This window comes from Mustela putorius, unplaced genomic scaffold (genome assembly GCF_011764305.1).
Source record: "Mustela putorius furo isolate JIRA1106 unplaced genomic scaffold, ASM1176430v1.1 tig00003909_pilon_pilon_pilon, whole genome shotgun sequence".
In the NCBI taxonomy this organism is placed as follows: domain Eukaryota; kingdom Metazoa; phylum Chordata; class Mammalia; order Carnivora; family Mustelidae; genus Mustela; species Mustela putorius.
The window spans coordinates 7,012,338-7,019,034 of NW_025422057.1; the positions used below are offsets into that span (position 1 = coordinate 7,012,338).

At 43.4% G+C, this 6,697-nt stretch overlaps 1 long non-coding RNA gene across 1 annotated transcript; it reads right to left on the bottom strand.

The window, feature by feature from the left end:
* Positions 1-3,358: 3,358 nt before the first annotated feature.
* LOC123388648 lies at positions 3,359-4,161 on the bottom strand. Its single transcript, XR_006603109.1, has 2 exons — positions 4,114-4,161; positions 3,359-3,595 (listed from the first exon to the last, which is right to left on the bottom strand). It is a non-coding gene; the product is annotated as an uncharacterized LOC123388648 (long non-coding RNA).
* Positions 4,162-6,697: the final 2,536 nt, after the last annotated feature.

Here is a 6,697-nt window from a genome sequence, read left to right on the forward strand (position 1 = left end):
GCTCAAGAAATATTTATTGAATGAATTAAATTTGCTTTCTTTCTTTTATACTTCAGGATATTTCCAACCATCATTCTTCTAGTTCCAAAATCTAATGCATTGAAATTCCATTCAAGAACTCAGAATAGTTTGATATTTCCCTTTGATTCCTTTTTTTTTTTTTTTTGGTTTGTAATTTATATAGCTTATGCAGTATCTTTTGCAAAATTTTAACTGTCAAACCTTATAAATGAATGCAGATGAAAATTATATCTAACACTTTCACTTTTACACTTAACCACCTTTAAAAAAACAAGATTTAGTTTATGAAATTTGTCCAGGATGTAGTGAGCTTCAAAAGATCCATAGATGCCTTGAAATTTCATAAGAAAATCCTCTGAGGTGAACCATGAGAGACTATGGACTCTGAAAAACAATCTGAGGGGTTTGAAGGGGCGAGGGGTGGGAGGTTGGGGAACCAGGTGGTGGGTATTAGAGAGGGCACGGATTGCATGGGGCACTGGGTGTGGTGAAAAAAATAATGAATATTATGCTGAAAACAAAAAATTAAAAAAGAAAAGAAAAAAAATCCTCTGACTTTCTGAATGGCCTATGCAGTTCCAGAGGGAGGGTCTATAAGTTTTCACCAATTCTCTAAAGGCATTCATGACACAAAAAAAGGTTAAAAAACAGAGGTTTAGGCTATGTTTTATAATTTTTTAGGCAACAATAATAACCTGTATCTTTAAAGTTTTTAAATTTTCTCTTTTTTTAAAGGGATTTATTAGTTTGCGAGAGAGAGGGAATGCAAGCACAAGCGAGGAAAGGGGTAGAGGGAGAGAGAGAATCTCCAGACGGCGCCCTGCTGGGCACGGAGCCTGATGTTGGACTTGATCTCAAGACCCTGAGATCATGACCTGAGCAGAAATCAAGAGTAGGACACTCAATCAACTGAGCCACCCAGGTGCCCCTAGGATATTTAAATTTTCATAGCACTTTACCATCCATCATCCTATTCTATCCTTATTAGTTTTGACAGATAAGTATTATTTCCAGTGATTAAACGGAAAGCCAAGGGCCAGAAAGGTTACAAGACTCTCTTTTTAGGAATTAGAACACAAGCTCCAGAAGTTATAACCCAGTAACCCTTCCCCAGAATTTTTCCTCGACAAAGCTGGGACCCAGAAAACACATTGCTTACCAAGGTTTTCATAAAATGTGTGGATTAAAACTAAATATCAGTGCCTTCTCCATTCTGAGATTACTTTTTTCAAGAAGCAGTTCTTGCAAATAGAATTTGCCAGAAGGATGAGAGATTAGTGACCTCATTGCATTTGTGAGACCAGAGTCTTCCCAATTGGGGGGAAAATGAGAAATAGCACAAGCACCAAAGCTGAAACCAAACTCATTCAGTGACGCACTGAGTGAATCTGAGTGCTCAAACTGAGTGACTTTCTCACGCAACCTTTCGGGATGGGTCCTTAGCATCAGCTCCACAGCACTTTGTTTCAGGAGCCTTGCCCAAGTCCCCTTGAAGTGTTAGTTAGGGTCAGCAGGCAGGACAGTAATGGGGAACAAAGCAAGGCAATAAGAGAGTGAGCTGGAGTGCACATGCCTGCAGGGTAGGTGGGTCTGGGAAAGAAGACGCTGATCTTAGAGCCCACTCAGTACTACACACATCGGCCCCGGATCACAGTGGTAAGACCACCACTCACAAGGGTCTGGGAGCTCTGGCAGGATGTCAGCAACCCGCCTTGAGACCTCGTTGAATTGTACAACTACCTTGCAGAACTACATCCTTCCTCTTTACGTTCTTGTGAAAATGTAAACAATTTCAACTCTAGTGGTAAAAACAAAAAAACAGCAGGAGAAACTTAAATCGTCCAAGGCCTTGCTTTCAATCTTATTCATGTTGAAAATATTTTCTCCAAACAAGTCATAGCCAAATGACTATTATCCCAGGCTTAGGGTTGTCATCAGGAAACTCGCCTATCCGTGTCCCAGGCAGAAACAGCATGCTCCACTGGGAAAATCGAAATTCTTTACAAACGTGTGGGCGAGGTTGAAGAAAACAAACAAGGATGGTGAAACAGCCCTGAGCCACCACTAAATCCTGGGGAGGAAGCCCTTGTAGGGAGGCCCACCTGGCAGGAACCTTCCTAGGGTAACATAGCCACGGTCAACCTGCAGCCCAGCAGGAACCAGCCAGAGTAAACATCCTGGTGTCTCTCTCCTCCCTTCAGTGTCTGGATAGGGCCTCCCACTGGCCAGACCAAATCAGTGGCCATAAAGCCAGGGAGCCATTGACATAGCCCTCACAGTCCAGTCTGCCCCAGGGGCACAGAGCAAGTGGATCTGGAGGGACAAATAAAAGTTCTCCAGCCAACAGACACTATAGCAGAAGACATGCAAAAGAACGGACATTTCCTGGGGTGCCTGGCTGGCTCAGTCATTCGGTTTTTAGTTCCGACTCAGGTCATGATCTCAGTATCGATCATGGGATTAAGCCCCGCGTCGGGCTCTGCACTCAGCGTGGAGTCTGCTTCAGATTCTCCCTCTCCCTCCAGCTCACTACCCACCCCCCAAAATAAATAGATAAAATCTTAAAAACAGAAAAAGAATGCATATTTCTAGAACTTCACTTGGAGGCAAAAACTATCGCTATTTTGCCTAAGCAAAGACTTTCCCACCCAAAGACAATGTATTTTGAAAACTTCTGAATTTTCCCTTTGTTACTTCAGCATGATTTCATGCTATAAAAAAGAATTCCATTAATCCATTCTAGAGCTGAAACTCAGGAAAGACGGATGTCAGAGGTGGTACAAACACATTGCAGTAAAATAATGGACAGTCACCGGGAACAGTCTTCCTAAAGCAGTAGGAAAAAGTTTAAGTCCACAAAGGTTATCTCTCCAGCACCATCTCTTCAGACTAAAAAGATTTACCACCAAAGGTAAGATTTGGGGTGCCTGGGTGGCTCAGTCGGTTGGGCATCTGCCTTCGGCTCAGGTGGTAATCCCAGGGTCCTGGGATCAAGCCCTACCTTGGGCTCCCTCCTCTGCGAATAGTCTGCTTTTCCCTCTCCCTCTGCTGCTCCCCGAGCTCATGCTTTCTCTCTGTCAAATAAATAAATAAAATCTTAAAAAAAAAGCTAAGATTTGTTGGGGCCTCCACTGAAGTTGATGCCTGTCGTCCTCATATATTAAGCAATTGAACTATATTTCCACAGTTGGCGGATATAAGAGACTTTCCTTTTATGATTTTGTCTTATGGAATAGGTCTGAGTCTGTCTGCAGGATTTCCATCCCTGAAATCAGGATTAGAGATGAAGAATCTTTTATTATGTAGAAAAGAATTATGTGAAGAAGCCAGCTCTAACTCAGAGATAACTATATTTTAATAAGGCAGAGAAATTCATAAAGGACATGTAGATTTGTGCTAACATAATACTCCTGGAAGCTTCGCTCATCAGAAGGAAAAACCCCCCACGAAGAAAACATTAGCAATTTAATCACCAGGTTACCCTGCACAACAGATACCTGATAACATAGTGGCCCACGGTCATTGTAACTGAAGCATGACGTTTTTCTTGTGTTGCTATGTTGAGACACAATGTCTGTCACCATGCGAAAGAAAGAAAATCAGTCTTTTAGAGGTAGGTATACTCTTGCTCAAGAACTGAGAAACAGGGCACCTGAGTGGCTCAGTCAGTTAAACATCTGCCTTTTGCTCAGGTCACGATCCCGGGGGTTCTGGGATCCAGCCCTACATAGGGCTCCCTGCTCAGTGGAGAGCCTGCTTCTTCCTTTCCCACTCCTCCTGCCTGTGTTCCCTCTCTTGCTGTGTTTTCCTCTATCAAATAAATAAATAAAATCTTATTTATAAATGAATCATTCATTCATTCATTCATTCATCAAATGAATGAATGAATGAATGAATGACGCCTGGGTGACTCCATGGGTTAAGTGTCTGCCTTTGGCTCAGGTCATTATCCGAGAGTCCTCTGCCACTCCCCTTCCTCCTTCTCCGCTCCCTCCCTTATAAACAGATAAAATCTTTTAAAAAAAGAAAGAGTTGAGAAATAGACCACTTAAAAAAAAATACATTCGCTTTCCATCAGAAAGCCTCACTTACTTGTAGAAGATTGCCTGACCAGGTGCCCTACTGTGGCAGGAGTCAACAAGAGAAAAGAGCTTTTTTGTTGGGGATTAGTTTCCACAGGAGAAGAAAACAAAAGGTAAGATGTCCATTCAGAAACACTTTTGTTGGGACCTCAGACCTAGAACTTAAATTAATACCGTTGTAATCAGCCCATTATTATTTCCTTTCTCAAATGCATGTTTAAAAAATTATTTTGTCCTGTAAAATACAAAGTTCTATTTAACTACAGTGAAATCCTCTTTTATTTGACTGTACAACGCCAAAGCAGGCGAAATGGTAGACTACTTAAGTTGACATACACAAAAGCAGTAAAGATGACAGAATCTACATTCCCCACTGGAATTTCTCATCTGAATTTTAAAAAGCTAGAATGAGAACATTTTAAAATATAGTTTCTCTTGGCCCTAGGAGTTAGGTGTTGATTTATTTTCCTGAGATTTATAGCCCTTATACTTGAAAAGAAAAACGAGGGTGGAGATTGTGGCAGACATTGTTAGGGACTCTTTCCAACACCCGTTCTCCTTCCTCTCTGGAACAACAGAGCACAAGTTTCTAATGAAACTGTTACTCGGCTAATGCTTTTCCTGTATTTCCAAGTCTTTATTGTAGATAGGTGGGGCCATGTTATTAAGTTCTAGCCTATAGTGAGGTTGTGTGTGTGTGTGTGTGTGTGTGTGTGTGTGTGATGAGGGATTTGATGGCAATTTCCCTCAAAAGAAAGGAAACAGGCCATTCAGCTCACCCGATCTTCCTTCTTGGAGTGTGGATGTGATGGCAGGAGCTCCTATGACTGTCCTGAACTAAGAGGCGATTTTGAGGATGGTAGAGCAGAAATATAGTTCATGCATGGTCTGCCTTCCACCAGACATCTCTTACATGGGAAAGAAACATCCGTCTTTATTGAAGGCACTGTTATTTGGGGATTTTCTTTTTCAAACAACCTGACAGATTGTCTACTTCCTGATGTGGAAGAATTGCTCTTGTTCCTTTTCCTGCAACCTTACATTTTTATTATCTAACACTCTGTTTCTTTTTGGGGAAGAAACCCTAGTGAGCAGCTGAAAGAAGGAAGGGGAAAAGATCATTGCAAAAAATGTTTAATGCTCAGAAGATGCCAGAGATAACTTTCCCAAGTCTCCAAAAATATGACAATAAATGAAGTGTCTGTTTCAAGGAGAACTGAATTCATAAACATTACAGTTTAAAAAAAAAAAAAAAGAGGGGGATTCTAACCAGAATATTTTTTATATGACATTTTCAAAGCTTAAAATAACTTCTAACTAAAATTGAATCTTACGCGGGCAGATTTTAACCGAACAGTTTGTGCCATTGCACACTACTCACAACTCCTTGTAATCCGGATGGAGCCCTGGGGAGGATGACAAGGAAGGTGACACTAAGGACAGCTGTGGTGCCTCATGTCCCCTCCTTCTCCTCAGCTTCTTGCTCAGACGTCACTTTCCCAAACCCCAACACTGAAAATCTTAACTCGCCCTTTTTCCATCAGCATCACCCCCTGACACTTTCTCTCCCCCTTCCTTGCTTCCATTTTTCTTGTTAGTACTTACCACCTCCACACCTGGGGTCTAAAGCAAGTTTGGTTGCTGCCTTGAATTTCTGAATTAATTTTATCTCTGCATTTGTGTTTTACGCGTGAGATCTGGTGGGTCAGTGGAGTACGGTCCTGGATTCACTCACCGGCTAACCTCCCTCCACCTCTTCCCACCCCCAGGATAGGTGCTCCGTTGCCCTAACCCCCGATCCAAGTACTGAGCACCTCTGCCTTTGATCTTGGTGGGATCCTGGGTGCAGGCACCCAAAGAATCAGGTAAGTCACATACGCCCTGTGTGCCAAGTCACCGGGCAAGACCCCCGGCAACTATGGGGTTTGGCATTCACCCCACAAAAATCCCCAAGTCCAAGAGAACGTGACACGAAATAGGAAATAAAGGAAGCTGTGAGGGGTGGAGAGAAAGAAATCATGGGTGAATAAGGAATTCCTTTTGAATGAGGAACCTGCGTTTTCACATCGCACTGGGCCTTGCAAGTGACACAGCTGGCTGTACCTAGCACCGAAGAGAAAGGGGCCAGGGAACAGACTCCGCAGGGTGTCCTGCCAAGCCTACCTAGTCCAGCGGCAGAACATCCCTTAGGGGCCGTCCTCCGCACGCTGTCCCTGTCTGCCAGTAGGTGCCGAGCGCAGGATGCACAGAGCCCCCAGGCTTTTTCCAGTTCTGGTCAGTGAGTCGGGGGGCAGCCTCTCCTGCATCCATGGGTCAGCTTCACCCTGATGCTGTTTTGGACCAAGCTCTGTCCAGATGTGAATGTGTGGAGGCGGTGCTGTGCCAGGAAAGGTTTAAAACCCAGCTCTCCAGGAGTGGGAGCCTTGATTTGCAGGATTTGCTGGCTGTCGCACCCTAAATGTCTGCACAGGGCTGATTCCGGGCTACCCATAGTTGAAAACCAGTTCACAAAATTCTTGGAAACTTAACAATTAATTGACTCTCATCAGCCAGCGCAGGCTGCTGCCCCTTCCTGCTTGGAGGGGAAAGGACAG